This window comes from Orycteropus afer, unplaced genomic scaffold (assembly GCF_000298275.1).
Source record: "Orycteropus afer afer isolate SDZICR_OR568_19922 unplaced genomic scaffold, OryAfe1.0 scaffold00001, whole genome shotgun sequence".
In the NCBI taxonomy this organism is placed as follows: domain Eukaryota; kingdom Metazoa; phylum Chordata; class Mammalia; order Tubulidentata; family Orycteropodidae; genus Orycteropus; species Orycteropus afer.
In genome coordinates this window covers 33,284,871-33,305,321 of record NW_006921588.1, presented here as the reverse complement: position 1 = coordinate 33,305,321, position 20,451 = coordinate 33,284,871, and the positions used below count along the sequence as shown (strand labels likewise).

General features: G+C 39.3%; 1 protein-coding gene across 1 annotated transcript in view; it reads right to left on the bottom strand.

The window, feature by feature from the left end:
* The window catches only part of STK39 (serine/threonine kinase 39), a 408,683-nt gene that overhangs the window by 350,454 nt on the left and 37,778 nt on the right, over positions 1 to 20,451 (bottom strand). The window lies entirely within an intron of this gene.

Sequence of the window (20,451 nt, the reverse complement as noted above, 5' to 3'; positions counted from 1 at the left end):
TTTAGCTCAAGGAAATGGCTCATGCAGTTGTAGAGGCTGGCAAGTCTCAACTCCACAGGTCAGACATCAGGCTGGAGGCTTTTTCTGACTCACACAGCTGCAGGGACTGAAGAATCCAGTATCAGCAGGTCAGATGGCAGGCTGCTGGCTGTGAAGGCTAACTAATCCCAAGATCACCAGGCAGTATGACAGGCTGCTGGCTCAAATCCAGAAAACTGGAGGCCAGATGGTGATGAGTCAGATGCAGGATCCAGATTGAGCAAAAAGTCAGAGCTTTGCAGAACATTCATATATATTAGATACAGGTCATGCCTCCATGAAAACTCTTTTTCAACTAACTGGCTGCTCGTAGCAGATCTCATCATGTGGGATGACTACATCATTACATAACTGCCAAACTACATCGTAACTGCCTCACTACTGAGAATCAAGGCCTAGCCAAGCTGACACACAACCTTAATTATCACACCTACAGTGTAGGTATGTGCAAAAACACCTCCTCATTCATCACAGTGAATTAATGTAAATATTGATGCTTCTCTAAGTAAAATGCAGGTCCAAACACTCACTGGTTCTTGTATAAACCAACTTGTCCACCATGATCTGGGGTTGGGTGAAGGTAACAGCACTGGAAATGGGAGAGGTCCTTATAAATAACTGTCCCACTCCACCCTCGTCACTAAAAAAAGTGGCTTGTTAATTGTTCAATTAGGCTCCACAGAAAGGATGAGGCATCTCAGTGCCGGTTAATATTTAAGAGGGACCTGAATGACACCTTAAAAAATATGTCTTCAGTCATCCAGAACCTTATTGTCTCTCACTTTAAAAGAGGGTTAAAGAAGGAAGTCTGAATCATGACAGAAAAAGAAGCACATTGTAAAGCAAAGATTATCTTAATAACTGGTGCTCAGTAAACAGACCAAGCTAATACATTCATTCAGTTAAGTGTTTGCATAAGGAACTTACTGAAACTTAGTGTTCTTGAGAATATTTCCTCCTCACCTCACCTGGAGAAAAACAATACCTATTTCTCCTCTCCAACCTTAATGTTCCAACCATATAAGCTCTCCAGAAAGAAGTCATCTGCTCTGACCCACCTCTCTAGCACAACGTCTCCACATCAAATTTGGCCAATTCTCCTGAACCTGAATCTTTGGGGAAATCATTTAACCTCTCTGAGCCATGTGAGATGTGAGTGACCTGGATTAAATGGCTAGGGAGGGCTTCCCAGTATTACCTAGATACTGTTCATAGCATGCTTCAAAAAGCACCAAGCTACAAAATAACCCGTTACTTGTGCCATGCATCAGTAACCTTACCACATGCACTCTCAATTTCAAATCTGTTCATAGCATAAAATACAAATTTTAGGTAAAGATCAGGTTACCAGACTTTTTTCAAAAAGCCAAATTAAAATCACAAGTTACAAATGAAGACATTTTCATTATAACTTCTACAATGACTGATTATGCTCAAGTACCACCACCTCCCTCCCAGCCCTTGTAGATGGTCATAGTGTTACTGAATTGTTATACATCCTTCTGGGGCTTTTCTGTGCATCTGTACACGTATTTTTGAAGGCACAAAAAAATATATAGCATAGGTGTGTAGACACCAGCACTGCCACTCTGGAAAAGAATCTGCCAATACTTAGTCAAATTAAGTACACATATCTCCCATGACCTATGTATCCTGTTCCTGAATATGTAACCTAGGGACTCCTCCCTTGGGTCCATCGAGTCATGTAGAAGGGTGTTCCCTGCAGGGCCATATGTAGGGACACAGAGGAGGAGGAGTAGATAAGGAAGCTGTGATGGAAACAAATGACTAGATAAACACAGCAAGGTGGAGTAATGGATTAATCAACAGAACATAGTGATTAAGAAAAATAGCGAGAAACAGAGTGTACTTGTCATTTATGTAAATTTAAAATATACATAAATCCCCTCATCTGCTATATTAGCCACACACATTCAAATGATTCCTGTGCAATTAAATGTGTTCAGATGCATGACAGACGTATAATAGTACCTGTTGCATGTTATGCACTTAGTAAATTTTTCACTATTATTAGGTAAAAAAGATGAAGATTTTCATTGCAATGAATGGTACATTACAAAATATTTTTTAAAAAAACTTCATTTACAGAATCATCCTTAGTCCTAAAGGTTTCTTTTCCTCTCAATTAAAAAAGATATAAAAGAGAATGGAAGATTATGTTTAAAAAATGTTTACAGTGGTTATCACTGAGGGGAACTGTATGTGTTTTAGTTTATTCTCTTTGTTTGACCCTATTTCTACAGTATATGTTACTGCAGAATTTTCTTTTGTCCTTAATGTTGCTTTCAATATGACTCACGATGTCAAAAATATATAAATATATACATACATACATATATATACACCTACTCCTCACTTATCAACATAGTTAGGTTCCAAAGATTAGGCTGTTAGGCAACAATCAGCATTATGTTAAAATGGAGGATGACCACATCAGATCACAAAATGGAGAATGACTACATTTTCATGTAACTGCCACAGACATCATTACATAACCACAAAATTGCATAATTATATAACTGACAAGCTTTACTCCATCCACATTATTAAGGTCAAACTTACTTTGAGGAAGCAGCTCTTCTCCAGTCATTATTTTGGGCACCTTCCAACCTGAGGAGCTCTGGTGGTGCAGCACCCAAGGCATTTGACCGCAAACCAGAAAACTAGAAGTTCAAACCCACTAACCACTCTGCAGAAGGAAGATGGGGAAATCTACTGCCACTTCTGTAAAGATTTACTGCCTCGGAACCCAACGGGTGTTGCTATGAGTTGGAATCAACCCGATGGCAGTGAGTTTGGTTTCTTTTGGTTTTGTCCAACCTCAGGGGCTCATCCTCCAGCACTGTATCAGACAGTGTTTCACTGCTATTCATAAGGTTTTCAGTGGCCAGTTTCTTTCAGAAGTGAACCTCCACTTCCTTCTTCCTAGTCTGTCTTAGTCTGGAAGCTCCACTGACCATGTCCACCATTGATGACCCTGCTGGTATTTAAAATACCAGTGGCATAGCTTCCACCATCACAGAAACAACATAATATGACAAATTGACAGATGAGTGGTGGTTGTCAGAAGGGACCAATCCCTAGAGAAGGGTATCATGCTTAGTAAAGGAGAGGGTCAGGGAGAAAGGGGACGACTCTTAATGAGATGGATTGACACAGTGGCTATGACACTGGGCTCCAAGCACAGCAAAAATTGTGAGGGTGGCAAAGGACTGAGCAGCGTTTCATTCTGTTGTATACAGGTTTGCTATGAGTTGGAACCAACTTAACAGCACCTAACAATGACATAACTAGCAAATTTCATTACTAAATAATGGCTAAATTTCATCTTTACACAACTGTTAAACTGCTAAGACTTATGGCCCAGCCAAACTGACACATAACCCTAACCATCACAGCTGGCATTATTCTTGCCTCACATCTCAGAATTTGGTCATTCATTACTGACAGACGTACACTGTTAATGCGCAAAATAATAATATTAATTTTTACTATTGTCATAAATATATAATGTTGGGTAACAAAATAGCCACTTTATTTATTTATTTATTTATATGTAAGATCTCTTCATGCTAGTGCTTACCACCCTGTGTAATTCTGCTTACATTAAAAAAAAAAAAAAAAAAAAAAACCTAAAAAAACCAAACTCACTGCCACTAAGTTGATTCCTACTCACAGTGACACCTCCTTGGGTTCCCAAGGCTGTATCTCTATGGAAGTAGATCACCCAATCTTCCTTCCTAGGAGTGACTGGTGGGTTTGAACCATCAGCCTCTTGGTTAACAGTCAAATGCCTTAGGCATTATGCCACCTAGGGATATACCATAATCCACACCTATTCAATTTGCTTCACTCAGTATTCTGAACTTCACTATACATATGCAATTAATGAATGTTTTCATCAAATATGGTATATAAATTCCTGTACCAAAGCAAAATCTTAATCTGAAAGTTTAATTTTTGGAACTATTTTAGGTGCATCCTTCCTTACTGCTGTAATTGTCAATCAAAAGTGTGAAATGATTCCTTCCCATTTCCCTACCTTCCAAAGTGAGGTCAATTTAATTTGATTTTACAGATTTTACATACACACACACACACACACAGAAGCTGCATAGGAGCTCACTATATACTTCTTTGCCCTAAGACAGCCCTTCTCCAACCCACTTGACCACATTGCCAGGCTGTTCGGTATTAAGTTTAAAAGCCTGGAATTAGCTCACAGGAACACAAAACCTAAAAACCAAATTCACTGCCATCAAGTTGATTCGAACTCATAGGGACTCCCTTTGGATTTCCGATGCAGTAAATCTTTATGGAAGTAAACTGCCCCATCTTCCTTCCATGGAGTGGCTGGTGGGTTTGAACCACCAACCTTCTAGTTAGCAGTTAAATGCCTTAGGCACTACGCTACCAGAGGAACACAGTATCAGTAACAAACCCATGAATTTCACCTTGGAGTTTCAGGCTCCTTCAACTACCATCTTTAAAATCCATCTTTTTCTAGAACCATCCTCCAAATCCTAAACACCAAGATGCCACCTCCAATATAACAGAGTTCTCTGAGTGTTTATTTTCATCAAAGTAAACCAAAAGGATGCCCTTTTTTTGTAATTAGTCACGAATGTCAGTTGCCTCAAGTGACACATGAGAGAAGCAAACTTGACATTTGTAAAGCAATTGCAGCTGGAGAGAATCATACGAGGGAGGAAAACAGGGAAACATTCCTTTCTGGGGCAAAAAAATCTAAAATAAGCCTTTTATCAGAGCTGGGGCAAAGGTCACCATCGTAGTACTTGGGTGAAGGACAGTGCCACCTCTCAGATGTGTGGCACCCTGCTATCATAGGACTGACCAGAGGAGAGTCTGTTCAAGTGCCAAGGGTGATCTGGCATCTCTGAGGACAAGGCAGTTATGCAATACTATTATTTTTTGCATAGCATCTCTCCCACTGGGCATTCCAATAAGCTTTACAAAGGCAGTCATTCATAGACTTGATGAAAGCAAAGTAAGGGGAAACTCTGTAACAACCAAGAGGGACAGGAAATAGAAGAGTTTAGATATGGAAAGAGCTACCAGTCAGGCTTTCCTCCGAAGCTTTCATCCCCCCACCTAATGGGGAGGGCAGAGTAGAAAAGGGCAGAGAATCCAAAGAAAGATGGAAGGTGAAGAGTGAATACCATCAGCTGCTTACAGAAGAAAAGTTTACCATCGCCCACTGACGGAACATCCTCGCTCTTGGCAAACAGTAAAATAATGTCTGTCAACTGATTTAGGATTGTTTTTGGGTTTTGTTCTGTTTTCTTTTTTTGAGGCCAGCTATTGATTCTATTTGTTAAATAATAAACACAACTCTCCAAATATTTTCTTAATTTATGACTTACCAACCTAATTTATTTTGACAAACAGAAGTGTGCCTACATACCAAAGGCAAAAGTTGTGTCTGGCTGTTTAAAGATCTCCTTGGGATTCCTGCAAGAAATTTCTGGGTCTGGGCAGTCCAGGAGAAGGGGCTAAATGTCTCTTCTCAGTGAAGTGAGTCACCTAATGAAGTAGCAAATTACTATTCTTAGCTTGAGCAAATCTTACAGAATAGGAACGTTTAGGCAGAGAAGTGCTGTAGACCACCTTCAGAAGAAGACACCATGTACATGCCAGCCACCTTCTAAAGGCTAAGCTAATGCTATCACCACCCCTCTTACCCAGTGATGATCTCACTAACAGGACAGGACTTTGATCTCCCCAGAAGTCTTGGTACTGGCTCTGCTCACCCGCTCACTGACCACCTGCAAGGCCCACTCCTTCAAAATACAGGGGAGAGTTTAGCCAATCTCGTGGGAATGCAGCTTTCTTAAAAAGTCAGCCAGGTGCCCAGAGGGCTGGTTAGGGTAAGATCAGCTGCAGTCCTCAGTCCTAAGGAGCAGCAAGTACACCATGTCAGGGAAAGGAGATTTTTCTTATGCCTGCTAGGGTGAGATTTCCACAATCTATTACCGTATTAATCTGAATTAACTCACAAACCCGAGACAGATGATTATGTGTTTCAGTGCAGCTTACCACCATCTTCACAGCAATCCCACTCTGCCAAGCTGTCTAATACCATTCCACAAAGAGTGCCTGCAAAGAACTGAGTTTGAATTCTTTAAGTCCTATAGGGAATATACTGCATTATAGACCTAACTGGTTCAACTTCCTGTTTACCATCATTTCCAGGGAAGGAGATTCAGCATGTACTGGAAACCCCCATAATCAAAAAGAAAGTCCAGGCTCAGAATGTAAGAAGGGGACTAACTAACTGCTCCAGCTTTTAATTTATAGTAGCCCTCAGCACCCTCCTTTACAGCAGAAATACAGATCAGGGAGACTCAAAGAATCACATAGGCTTCCATTTCTGAAACTTTTTATTAGGTTCGATGAGCACAGATTATCCTATCTCCTCTCCCACTCCCCAAAGAATATATGTAAATGTGCACACGTGCATGTGTGTGTTTAATAATTATGAATCAGCACTGGACATATATATGTTCTACCAAAACAAACAAGCAAATGCATAACTATTGATCTCAAGATCATGTCAGGTTAGCATAATGGTTTTGTCAGATACACCTTACTAGTCATCAATTACTTAAAGTCACTCTACTTGGAAAATATTAGGATATACAGGAACCAGACAAAATCTTGTAATACTGTGTCATCATCAAAAAGGCAATATACTGTATGACTTTTGCTGATGGGAATCCTGACGGAGAAAAGAAGTAACCAGCACACCAGATCGTATCAACTGAAAGAGGTGCCACTGACTAGCTCTGTGCTTGGCCCAACAAAGCCTCCCCTTCTGAGTCATCATCACTGTTGTCATTCACTGAAGGCCCATGGGGATAGCAGATGGTTTTGTTTCCTTTTTACAGAGGGCCGGGTAGCCTGCCATGGATGTCCAAAGTAGGCAAGTAACTTGTACAGAAGCACAAAAACAGAAAATTCAAAAAAAAAAAAAAAACATTCTTAGGAAGTTCAATTTCACAGAATCTACACGTATTATCCTTCCAAGACGCTGCCTGGAAAAAGTCCCAAAATCAAAAATGGTGACCATGGGTACAGAAGCACTACACGTACCAGGTAAGGACAGAGACGCTTGTGTCCTCAGCTCTCCCAGCTCTCCACAGCAAATGCTCAGCCAAGATAAGTTTGCTACAGCAAGGGCCAAGTTGCCTAAAGAACTTGACTGCCCTCAGAGAAACTCCTTCTCATTAGAGTAGAAAGGTTTAGAGACAAAATCAAAAAGGTGTCACGTTTCTCCAAAGGTAATTTCAGGCACAGAGAGCAAAAGCAAGAGCAGAATAGACTTCTCCAAGAAAAAAGTAAAATAAAAATATGCAAGAAGGAGTAAGTGAAGTCCTCAAACATCAGTTTAGGAGGCTGCAAGTAAGAGGTGCAAAAATGTGTGGGGCAGTAAATTGAATCACCTCTACTATTATTATCCTATCTTCTAAATGAAATCAAGTAGAGCAGTGGGAAATTTGGGATGATTGGTGCTCTCAGTTCCTTTCCCATCAGGGACTATTTCTTTAAAGAGATGAAGTATCAGGTTAGTCCAAGGGGTAAGAAATCATCTCAGGCATCCAGACAAGCAACGCCAATCCCTGTTAGACACTAGGTGGGGCGGTGAGTGAAAAAATATCCAAGAACAATCTCAGTTCCTACACCAGCCCTATGTGGTACCTAAAGCACCAAAACCAAACCAAACTCACTGCCATGAAGTCGATTTGACTCAGCGACTCCTTCTTAGGTTTCTGAGGCAATATCTCTACGGGAGTAGACTGCCCAATCTTCCTTCCAAGGAGTGACTTGTGGATTTGAACCACTAGCCTACTGGTTAGCAGTCAAATGTCTTAAGCACTACACCACTAGAGCTCCTTACCTAAAGCACCACAGTTAGCCAAATAGGTTTTCTGGTTTGGTTTTGTTTTTTTAAATGAGCAGTAAGTGAAAACACGAAATATTTACAGTATTTTGGGTGTTTTCAAAACACCCAAAGTGTATTTTCCAAATACACTTAACTTTCAATATATCCGTAAACAGCCCTCTACAGTGTAGTTATGTCATGTACCATGGGGACATCCATCTATAGCATCCTGAGATCTCACAGCCCTCTCTCCTTCCTCTGGTTCTTGGATAGGGGAAGTCTTTACCTGGGGATTTCTTTATTTCCCTGTTACTAAATCACAGACTGTTATGTGAAGGTTTCCTCTCAGCTCTATTATCCAACCCAACACCTATCACAGGCCCCCTTAGATGAAGGAGGAGACACCAAAAAAAAAAAAAAAAAAAAACCAAACTCACTGACATCGAGTCAATTCAATTAATAACGACCCCCCTTGGGTTTCCGAGGGGGTATCTCTACGGAAGTAGAGTGTCCAGTCTTCCTTCCGTGGAGTTGCTGGTGGGTTCGAACTGCCAGGTTTCTGGTTAGCAGTAAAATGCTTGAGGCACTATGCTACCATATTTCTTTCTAAATGCAAACAACTCTTGTCTCTCAACTGCCTTCCCAGCAATCTCAGTGTTGCTAACATCCAGGGTTAGGAAACTCAAGAAGCCGTTTCTTAAAAACAATGCTTAAAAAGATGAGCTTGAAAAAGAGCTGTACTCACAACTTCACAGTGGCCTTCTACGCCTTCACTTAGCTTAAGGTTAGTATGGAGAACGATGCTTGCTTTTCTTGCTTTCATCTACATCTCTCTTCTTTGTTGTTCAATTTGATGTGTAATTTTATTTTACACCTTATCATTTAAGTATTAAATGCTTATTTTCCTGTGGAATGCACTCCAGGACATAATGGCATATTGTGGATGGGCCATTCACACATTAAAGAGCCTTAGTTTCCTTATGTTCTTGAACAATGATGACAATCATTGTTGTTCTTTATTAACAAAATTTAACGTGAAGAAAAGTAATGAAATGAAACTGCTCAATTAGCAAATGCAACAAATGCCAAAGAATATCTGCTGAGAAGTGACAGTGAAGCGGTAAAATACTGTTATTTCACCTTGTGAGTATTCTCTTGGGACAAAGAGAAAACCACTGTAAGCTGCAGAGCAACAACGGTTAAAAGTGTGGACTTCTGGGAGAGAGAAATGAAAACTAATTCTTGAAAGGTTTTTTTTTTTAGTTTGTTTTAATCTTCACGCTTCATTTTCTTCATTCGTTTGGTAGGAATATTAAATGAGATAGTGCATGTAAAGTGTTTGACAGAATAGTTACTAAGTTAGCACTGATAAAGTGTAAGAAATGACTACCAACACAGAGTACTTTTCTCTCAGGGAGCTGACTACACATTCAGAGATGTGCAATCCAATGGCAATTCATTTCTACTGGATCAAGAAAAATATTCCATAAAATTTCACTGCTTAAGGGAAAGTTCTCTGGAGTTCCAAAGACTTCTCCATTAAATGTTTACTTAGCTTCTTCTGGATGGAAAAAGTGGGAAAAAAAAAGTTTTCTTTAACTTGTCAAAGGTAACATAATTGAACATGTATCCAATTGAGGAGATTAATATTATACATTCTGTCTCACTGCCTTTCAAATAGTGCCTCCAACCAAACCAAGGCTGCACTGTAGGAATCATGTACTAAAGTGGGCCACACCTTGTACAGAATAAGATTTTTTCAGTAAAAGGTAGAAACCTTTGATTTCAAATGTTGATCTAGAGGACAAAGTCAGAGATAATGGCAGTTCCTTTTGCTTCCTGGGTCCATTTAAAAAAAATGTATTATTATTGGATTATTATTTACTTGGCTATATCATAATGAAGTACAGTTAATTTCATTACAGAAGGCAAGTGGACATGTGAGCAGGATGATGAGAAATAAGAAAATTCCACTGCAACCAGGATACCTTTGTTCAAAGGCACAACTTGATTAAATTCACATCTGTGGTCATTTGCTGAGTCCTTAGAACAATGGTAAATTTAGTTACTGTGAGATACAAGAAAAGCATTGTCTCTTTTCATTATTTCTCTTCCTTGTTGAAAGTTTAAACACTGATTATCTAAGAGTCCACAGTTCACATACAGGATAAAAGTATGATGTTAATGCATGCACATCAAAAAAGCAGACATATGCATATACATACTAAAAAAACAAACCAAACCCACCACCATTAGTCGATTCTGACTCATAGAAACCCCCACTGGGTTTCCAAGGTAGTTAAATCTTTACAGAAATAGATTGCTTCATCTTCCTTCCACATGTACATACAGTTACACAGATATCCAACTAGTGGTAATATTTGTACAGGCAGCATTAAACTTCAGAAATTGTTTTATAAACAGAATTGCCAAGCTTGAAGAAAACATGTAGTCTTGTTTCTGGCTACAATCCTCTCTTGGAACAAATTTTGCAACACATAGTGGATTATCAGTGGCTTGAATTGTACAAATTGGATTTGAAATCCCTTCCTTTAGGATTCTGACAGTAACTACATGGCATGCTATTAACAAAAGACAGAAGGACTGTGGAGATGAGATGATTAGCTCTAAATGTGACCCGCCTGCACTAGAGAATTCCCTGGCTGGGGTGTAACTGTTCCTCTGTCTATTCTCCCCTGCAGACTTTCTAAATTCCTCAAGGTTAGACACATAGGGAGCTTCCTCTGTATATTACTAAAGTGAGCAGCATCTGGTACACACTTGAAGACCAACAAAGACCAAATAAATACATGGAAGATAATCAACTGACATAGCCTCTGATCAAGTAAAAGTAAAAAAAAAAAAAAAAAAAACACTTGGCGATGAGTCAATCCCAACTCCTGGTGACCTCATGTGTGTCAGAGTAGAACTGTATTCCATGGTGTTTCCAATGGCTGATTTTTTGGAATACCTTTCTTCCAAGGTACCTCTGGGTAGATTTGAACCTCCAACCTTTTGGTTAACAGCGAAGTATGTTAATCATTCATACCACCCAGGAATGTAAATTCTGATCTTCAGCCAGCTCATGGCTGTCAAATCTTTCTAAGGAATAGACTCACCACTCCCCACATCCTTGCTCACATTTCCACATTTCCTTATTCCCAATACACAACCAAGTTTTACTTTTTTTACAAGAGCCCTACCATTACTTTATTCATCCTCTAAACAGCATGGATGTCTTTCCCTAATGTGAAGGGAAGAACTCACCTAGGCACACAGAGTCTCGCGCTACCTGCCTGGAAGTTACAGGTGTGTGACCAGTACAGCATGTCTGCATCTTTTTGATTTTCTTTTTTTAAGGTGTAGAGCTGTGGTGGCGTAGTGCCTAAAGCAGCTGACTGCTAACCAGAAGGTTTGCAGTTCACACCCGCCAGCCATCCATGGAAGGAAGACTGACTGGACAATCTACTTCCATAAAGATTTACCACCTCAGAAAACCAAGGGGGGTCACTATGAGTTGAAATTGACTTGATGGCAGTGTGGTTTTTTTTTTGTTTTTGTTTTTGTTTCTGGTACACTGGTGTTTTGGGCTGCATTTTTTCAGTCTGATTTGAGTGTTATGAAGGTCATGAGCAAAAACCTAAAATTTTCTCACTTGGTGTGGGAATCTCTCTCTTCTATAATGAAATCCATCTGAGTCCACTGCCAGAATTCTTCTGTATACTTTACCATTGTCAACATTTTAGTATCAACATTAATAACTTTATTAAACAAATTTCCCATATCCCCATCACTGATTTAGGCAGGTGGCAGAGCTATGAGGATTGCTGCTTTATGCCGCACATGGATCAACTGCATGTTTAACAACTTTGAATGACCGAAGAAAGGATGAGAAGAGGGATCCTGAGGGCAATTTTTTTTCTCATCTCTCATGTAATCCCATGCTGCTGAGTGGATTCTAACTCATGGCAACCCCATAGGACAGATTACAAATACCCATGGGACTTGCAGAGCTATATTAAGTCTTTACGGAGGCAGACTGCCACATCTTTCTCCCACAGAGTGGCTGGTGGGTTTGAACCACCAACCTTTCAGTTAGCAGTTGAACACTTAACCATTAAGTCACCAGGGCTCCATTGTAAAGATTACAACCTAGGAAACCTTAGGGGGCAGTCCTGTTCTGTCCCATAAGGGTCACTATGAGTTAGAATCAATTCAAGGGCACACAACAACAATAGAGCAACGTCATGGTGCAAAGTAACTGATGAAGGAGCTTCTACACATATTTCATATGTTGGGATGACCCATCCACACAAAAAATCTTAGAAAGGGACATACAGCCAAAAGGGAAAATGGTTAAGTTTTTTCCTAAAATGTGATAATCAGATTAACAGTCAAAACTATAAAATAATGTGTAGGAAATTCACACTATTATTTCTCAAGGAGAAAACCCAAAGAAATATTTTAAAAAGTGCCATTATAAACACACTACAAGTCAGGCATTAGGTTATTTTTAAGACCCCACTAAAGCAATCAAATAGAGATTAACATACCTACCAACTAAAACCAGGCTGTCAAAATGAAAGCTTTAAATTATACATGTCCTCACCAGAAAGGAGTTAAAAGATTTTTCTCCTAAATTATAAAGAGCTGCACACAGTCTTTAATAAAACAGCAATGTTTTCATTTGGCTTATGTGCTAAAAGACATTTTTGAGCAGATTAAGAGACAGAATTCTCTTAATTTTCCAGAAGAAATTTTCCAAAAATGAAACAAGGCCATTTGGTTGCCTTTTCCAAAGGCAAATATGTTGGTGTTCATCATTGTTCTACCCAACAAAAATTCCCACAAGATGACAGTCAAAGGTGCATTTTGGTAAACAGGTGCATTCAAATGCTGCCTCTAAAATCAAACTGCATTTCAAGAGATCGGAAATCAAACTAAGGCAGCATTTTAAGAGCATGGGTATCAATTTAAAAAAATAATAGTAACAACAAGGAAGTTGCCATTTGAGACTGTGAGGGACACAGGCACCAGGATTAAAGACTCAACAATTCAACAGTCACTGACACATTCAAACTGCTGCCCATTGCTTTGAAAGAGAAGCAGCTTGGGTTCAGGAAGGAGGAGAACAAGAAGAAAAGGGATACTTGATAGTGCCTCTCAGTAGGAAAACAAAGCAGCTTAGAAAACTCTTTCAGAGGAATAGTGCATTAAATATCCTTCATCTCTGAAGTACTGGACCAGTAAACACATAATAAAATTGGGTTGGATCAGGTGTTCTTCCCAACATCCATGGAGAAGATACTGCTGACATGAAACTACTGACACAGAAGAATGGGTTCTTCCAGCCTTACCAAGTTCCAGGTATATTTTTCAGAATACCACAAAAGGGGCTGTGCCCAGGAACCCTCATGACACAAAGAGGATGAGCTATTCCTCAGTAATTTAAAGTGTATGTCCAGCAGAACCCATCAAGATGCTGCCTACTAGAGACCCACCTTAGACACAAAAAATAAAAACAAATCAACAGTTATAGGATGGAAAAAAATATATATACCAAGGCAATGGTAGCCAAAAAAGAGCAGGATTGGCAATATTAATTTCTGATCAAATAGACATTAAGGTGAAAAACATCATAAGAGACAAAGAAGGACATCATATGATGCTGAAAATGTCAACTGACAAAGACATTACAATGATAAATATTTATGTACCTAATGAAAGTGCTCCAAAATACATGAAGCAAATATTAACTGAATTAAAAGGGACAACAGACAACTCTACAATAGTAGCAGGAGACTTTAACACACCACTTTCAAAGAGGGACAGGTCAACTAGAAAAAACTCAACAAAGATACAGAAGAACTCAACAATACAATCAACCAACTCAACATCATAGACATATACAGAGTATTTCACCCAACAAAAGCACAATTCACATTCTTCTCCAGTGCACATGGATCCTTCTCCAGAACAGACCATACGTTAGGACATAAAACAAGCCTCAATAAATTCAAAAGCACTGAAATACTACAAAGCATCTTCTCAGACCACAATGCTATAAAATTAGAAATTAATAATAGAAAGATCAAGGAAAAAACATCAAACATATGGAAGCTGAGCATTTCACTGCTCAAAAACTACTGGGTAACAGAACAAATAAAATCTGAAATAAAAAATTCCTAGAAACAAATGAGAATGAAGATACATCGTACCAAAACCCATGGGACACAGCGAAAGCGGTACTCAGACAGTTTATAGCAATAAATGCATACATCAAAAAAGAGGAAAGAAACAAAATCAACACTTTTAACTCCCAACTCCAACAACTAGAAACAGAACAAGAAAAGAATCCTGCAGTATCTAGAAGTAAGGAAATAATAAAGATCAGAGCAGAGATATATGAAATAGAAACAAAAAACCATAGAGAAAATCAACAAGACAAAAGCTGGTTCCTCGAAAAGATTGATAAAATTGATAAACTATTACCAGATCTAACAAAAGAAAAGAAAGAGAAGATCCAAATACAATAATTGTGAACAGAAAGGGTGTCATCACAACAGAACAAACTGAAATAAAAGAGACTGACAGAGTATTATGAAAAACTGTACTCCAACAGAATTGAGAACCTAGAAGAGATGGGCAAATTTCAGAATCACAAGACCTACCTGAACTATCCCACTCAAAGACAGAATACTTGAACAGACCTATAACAAAAGAAGAAATTGAACAGGTCATTAAAAAACTTCCCACAAAGAAAAGTCCTAGCCCTGATGGCTTCACTGGAGAATTTTATCAAATATTCAGAAAAGAGCTGACACCTATGCTACTCAAGCTATTCCAGAACATAGAAAAAGATGGAATACTCCCAAACTCTTTTTATGAAGCAAACATAACACTAATATCAAAGCCAGAGAAAGACACCACTAGAAAGGAAAACTACAGACCAATATCCTTCATGAACATAGATGCAAAAATCTTTAAAATCCTAGCCAACAGAATCTAACATATCAAAAAATTAATACACCTGAACCAAGTGAGATTCATTCGAGGTTTACAAGGATCGTTCAACATCAGAAAATCAATTAATGTAATCCACCACATAAACAAAACAAAAGAACCATATGATTATATTAATCGATGCAGAAAAGGCATTTGATAAATTCCAACATCCATTCCTGTTCAGAACTCTCAGCAAAATAGGGATAGAAAGGAAATTCCTCAACATAGTAAAGGGAATATATGCAAAGCCAATGGCCAACATCATTATTAATGGAGAAAGACTCAAGGCACTCACCTTACGAACAGGAACCAGACAGGGATGCCCTCTATCATCACTTCCGTTTAACACTGTACTGGAAGTCCTGGCCAAGGCAATAAGGCAAGAAAGAGAAATAAAAGGCATACAAATTGGCAAAGAGGAACTAAAACTCTATTTGTGGATAATAGGATCCTGTACATAGAAAACCCAAGGGACTCAATTAAAAAAAAAAATACTGGAACTAATAGAGAGGTTCAGCAAAGTGGCAGGATACAAAGTCAGCAAACAAAAATCACTTGGATTCCTCTACACCAACAAAGAGTCCTCTGATAAAGAAATAAGGGAAACAATACCATTTACAATGCTGTTGTTTTTGACTCCTGGGTACTAAAAAGACAAAATATCTAGGAATAAACCTCACCAGAGACATAAAATACCTATACAAAGAAAACCATAAAACACTGCTACAAGAAACAAGAGCACTACATAAATGGAAGAATCTACATTGTTCATAGATAGATAGACTGAATATTATGAAAATGTCAATACTACCTAAAGCAATCTACACATTTAACACTATCCCGATCCAGATTCCAACAAAATTTTTTAAGGACATGGAAACACCAATTACTAATTTCATATGGAAAGGAAAGAGACCTCAAATAAGCAAAGCACTTCTGAAGAAAAACAAAGTGGGAGGTCTCACACTCCCGGATCTTAGGAACTACTATACAGCCGCAGTAGTCAAAACAGCATGGTATTGGTACAATGATAGACAGACCAATGGAACAGAATCAAAAATCCAGATATCGACCCATCCATCTATGGACAACTGATCTTTGACAAAGGTCCAAAACCCATTAAATGGGGAAGAGACAGCCCCTTTAACAAATGGTGCTGGCAAAACTCAATATCCACCTGCAGAAAAATGAAACAAGACCCATATCTCACCCCATACAAAGAAATAAACTCAAGCTAGATCAAAGACTTAAATGTAAAACTCAAAACTATAAAATTCATCAAAGATAAAATAGGGGCAAATCTGGGAGCCCTAATTTATGGCATAAATAGATTATCAAGCATAACCAGAATGTGCAGGAGGCAGAAGAGAAGCTAGATGACTGGGACCTTTTAAAAATTAAGTTCTTATGTGCATCGGAAGACTTCATCGAAAGGGTAAAAAGAGAATCAACAGATTGGGAGAAAATATTTGCCTACCACATACTGATAAAAGACTTATCTCCAAAATCTATAGAAGACTTCAACACCTCAACACCAAAAAGACAAATAACTCAGTTCACAAATGGGCCAAAGACTTGAACAGACACTTCATCAAATAAGATATATAGGCAGCCAAAAAACGCATGTGAAATTGCTCATGATCATTAATCATTGTTGTTACGTGTCGTCGAGTCAGACCCGACTCATAGCAACCCCTCCTTGGGTTTCCAAGGCAGTATCACTACCAAAGTAGATTGCTCCATCTTCCTTCCGAGGAGTGGCTGGTGGGTTTGAACCACCAGCCTTCTGGTTAGCAGACAAGTGCCTTAGCCACTACACTACCAGAGCTAGAGAGACGCAAATCAAAACAACAATGAGATATCATCTCACCCCAGCAATAATAGCAAAGTTCAACAGGTCTGAAAATAACAAATGCTGGCAGGGTTGCAGAGAGATTGGAAGTCTTGTGCACTGCTGGTGGGACTGTAAAATGGTACAACCACTGTGGCAAATAGTATGGCGTTTCCTTTAAAAACTGAAAATAGAAGTATCACTTGACCCATCAATTCCATTACTAGGAATATATCCTAAAGAGGTGAGAGAGAGTGCACGAACAGACATATGTACACCTATGTTCACTGAAGCACAATTCACTATAACAAAGAGATGGAAACAACCTAAATGCCCATCAACGGATGAGTGGATAACCAAATTATGGTACATGCACACAATGGAATACTATGCTACATTAGAGAACAATGAGGGATATGAGAATCATCTCACAATGTGGATGAACCTGGAGGACATTATGCTGAGTGAAATAAGTCAATCGCAGGACAAATACTTTATGAGCCCATTACTGTAAAAAGACAAAGAAGGGTTTGCTTGAGAAAGGGAACTCACTTTGTAGGTTACCAGGATGGGGAGGGAAGCGGAGGGATTAATTTCGGGCTAGTTGGGGCCTACATGTTGACGTAGGTAAGGGGAGGGATACACGGAAAGAGTTTGTGACCACCATAACATTAGGAAATGGGAGGACACCAAATTGTGCACATAAGAGACAACAGATGCTAATACCAACCAATGTGTCCACAATACTACATTACCATTAACACCAAACACCAGGCTACAGATAAACACATAAACACCACCTGAGAGGATCAGATGGGGGTCAGTGAACAGGAGTATACAACAGACCAAGGATAGATGCAGCTGAGGCTAATCTTGCACAGATACCAGTGATACAAAATACCTGCAATCCTAACAGAAACAATAGAAGACAGACACAGAGTAATCCCTCACAGACACTCAGACACTATGGGAGAGAGATCCAATAGGTCTACCATCTCAGGACCATAGTACTGGGAGACACCAGACTCAATTGGCACAACAAAATACATAAAAGCCTTGTTCTTCATCCTACATTGGTGAGTAACAACTGGGGTCTTAAAAGCTTTCAAGAGGCCATCTAAGATGCAGCTAATGGTCTCCTAGCGTCAGAAGCAATTAAGAATGTGAAAAGAACAAGGGCATTGGGAAGCAATCAGCCCTAGAACACAATGGCCCTCGGAGACCAGAAGAACTAGATGGTGCCCGGCTACCAATGCCAACCACTCAGGAAAGGATCAAATCTGGAGATCCTGGATAGTGTGGGAGGAAATACATGGAACAAAACCCAAAAACTCAATAATGACCAGAATTACTGGGCTGATGAAGTCTGATGAGACCCCCAATACTACAGCCCTGGAATACATCCTGCAGCTGGGGTAGAACTCACTCCCAGGGTCTGGTTCTCAGCCCAATACTTAACAAGATGTACACACAGACCACTCAACCCAGGATGACGCACCCACATACTCTATGGTAATACATTCCTTAGAGTAATAGACCATGGGGCACCAGAGGACCAACATTCAACATGGACAAAATGCAGGACAAACAGGATTGCATAAATATGACGGGCACAAGGGGAGGGTTACTGGGTAGGGAGGGGAGGAGACTGGGTTAGGGCTGGACATGGTAAATGGGGAGTGAAACTAAACGTACGTACACGTAATGTTAAATGTAAAACAAGCTCTTAAAATAAATAAATAAAATATATGTCCCACAAAATAGCCAAGAACAAATCTCGTGGTTCAGGCACTGAATTATTTCAGACTTTAAGACAATTTACAATTAAGACTAGACATGCTGTGTTGTTTTTAGGTGCCCGTGAGTTGATTCCGATTCATAGCAACCCTGTGCACAACAGAATGAAACACTGCCCAGTCCTGCGCCATCCTCACAATCCCTGCTATGCTTGAGCCCACTGTTGCAACCACTGTGTTGATCCACCTCACTGAAGGTCCTTCTTTTTCGATGACCCTCTACTTTTCCAAGCATGATTACTATTCTCCAGGAAATGGTCCCTTCTGACAAAATGACCGAAGTAGTTGAGACAAAGTCTGGTCATTCTCGCTTCTAAGGAGCACTTCAGCCGCACTTCTTACAGAACAGATTTGTTTGTTCTGGCAGTCCATGGTATTTTCACCATGGTATTATTCACCAACACCACAACTCAAATGTGTCTACTCTTCTTTGGTCTTCCTTATTCACTGTCCAGCTTTTACATACACTTGAGGCGGGTGAAAATACCATGGGTTGGATTAGGCACACCCTAGTCTTAAAAGTGACATCTTTCCCTCTTAGCACTTTAAAGAGGTCTTTTGCAGCAGATTCACATAGTACAATTCAACATCTCATTTCTTGACTGTTGCTCCTATGGGTACTAACTACGGATCCAAGTAATATGAAATCTTTGACAACTTCGATCTTTTCTCTATTTATCACGATGTTGCTTTTTGGTCCAACTGTGTGGATTTTCATTTTCTTTCTGTTGAGGTGTAATCCATACTGAAGGATGGAGTGTTAGATCTTCATCAGGAAGTGCCTCATCATCTTCACTTTCAGCAATCAAGGCTGTGCCCTCTACATATTGCAGGTTGTTAATGATCTTCTTTCAATCCTGATGCTGTTTTCTTCATATAGTCCAGCTTCTCGGATTATTTGCTCAACATACAGATTGAATAAGTTTGGTGACATGATACAAGCCTGACACACACCCTTCCTGACTTTAAACCATGCAGTGTCCCCTTGTTCTGGTCAAAAGACTGCCTTTAGTCTATATACAAGTTCCTTGTGAGAACAATTAAGTAAGTGTTCTGGAATTCCCATTCTTTGCAACGTTATCGATAATGTGTGTTATGATCCACACAGTTGAATGCCTTCACATAGTCAATAAAACACAGGTAAACATCTTTCTGGCATTCTTTGCTTTCAGCTAAAATCCATCTTACATCAGCAATGATATTCTTTGTTCCACATCCTCTTCTGAATCCAGCCTGAATTTCTGGCAGTTCCCTGTCAATATACTGTTGCATCCATTTTTTAATTATCTTCAACAAAATTTTAGTTTTGTATGATATTAATGATACTGTTCAATAACTTCCACATTCTGCTAGATCACCTTTCTTTGGAATGAGCATAAATATCAATCTCTTCCAGTCAGTTGACCAGGTGGCTGTCTTTCAAATTTCTTGGCATAAATGAGTAAGTGCCTCTAGTGCTGCATCCGTCTGTTGAAACATCTTAATGGGTATCCTGTAAATTCCTGGAGCCTTGCTTTTCACCAATTTATTCAATGCAGCTTGGACTTCTTTCTTCAATACCATTGGTTCTTGATCATATGCTACCTCCTGAAACAGGTGAACATCAACCAATGCTTTTTAGTACAGTGACTCTGGATATTGCTTCCATCTTCTTTTGATGCTTCCTGCATCATTCAATATTTTGCCCACAAAATCCTTCAACATTGCAACTCAAGGCTTGAATTTTTTATTTAGTTTTTTTCAGCTTGAGAAATGCTGAGCGGGAGGCGGGGCAAGATGGCGGACTAGGCAGAAGGATTGCACAGACCCTCTTCAACAAAGAAAAGGGAAACCAATTAACACAGACACAGAAGATA